This window comes from Etheostoma spectabile, chromosome 15, assembly GCF_008692095.1.
Source record: "Etheostoma spectabile isolate EspeVRDwgs_2016 chromosome 15, UIUC_Espe_1.0, whole genome shotgun sequence".
Lineage (NCBI taxonomy): Eukaryota > Metazoa > Chordata > Actinopteri > Perciformes > Percidae > Etheostoma > Etheostoma spectabile.
In genome coordinates this window covers 31,289,495-31,290,022 of record NC_045747.1, presented here as the reverse complement: position 1 = coordinate 31,290,022, position 528 = coordinate 31,289,495, and the positions used below count along the sequence as shown (strand labels likewise).

Sequence of the window (528 nt, the reverse complement as noted above, 5' to 3'; positions counted from 1 at the left end):
TCTTTACATGAATGATAAATTCCTTTTACATGAATAGACATTTTCACCATAACTTGATGTGGAAATGCACTTTTTTTGCGGCAAAATTTGCCAAAAGGCAGAAAATGAAATGTTTGATTTGCTCAAAAGTGGAGATCTCAACCCGGGACCTTAACGTTGGGTTCCACATGGGGGGGGGGTCTACGTTCTCCTGGAGAAGTAATCCACTTTTGCACATCAAACACTTTTAAAACACAATTTCCTGAAGTCTGGTGATTTTGTTTCTGCAAGTTACATTTCAAATGGGTTTATTTATGGAAAGGAAATTATAAGTTTGTTTTTTTGGGGGTTGTTAGAGGGGGTGGGTGGGGGGGTGGGGGGTTAGATCAGCTGACTCACTGGTCAGAGATCAGCTGACCCACTGGTCAGAGATCAGCTGACTCACTGGTCGGAGATCAGCTGAGTCACTGGCCGGAGATCAGCTGAGTCACTGGCCAGAGATCAGCTGACTCACTGACCAGAGATCAGCTGAGATCAGCTGACTCACTG

The 528-nt window shown here is 44.5% G+C and overlaps 1 long non-coding RNA gene across 1 annotated transcript in view; it reads right to left on the bottom strand.

Moving 5' to 3' along the window:
• LOC116703009 (uncharacterized) overlaps positions 1–528 on the bottom strand; it is a 15,139-nt gene that overhangs the window by 1,789 nt on the left and 12,822 nt on the right. The window lies entirely within an intron of this gene.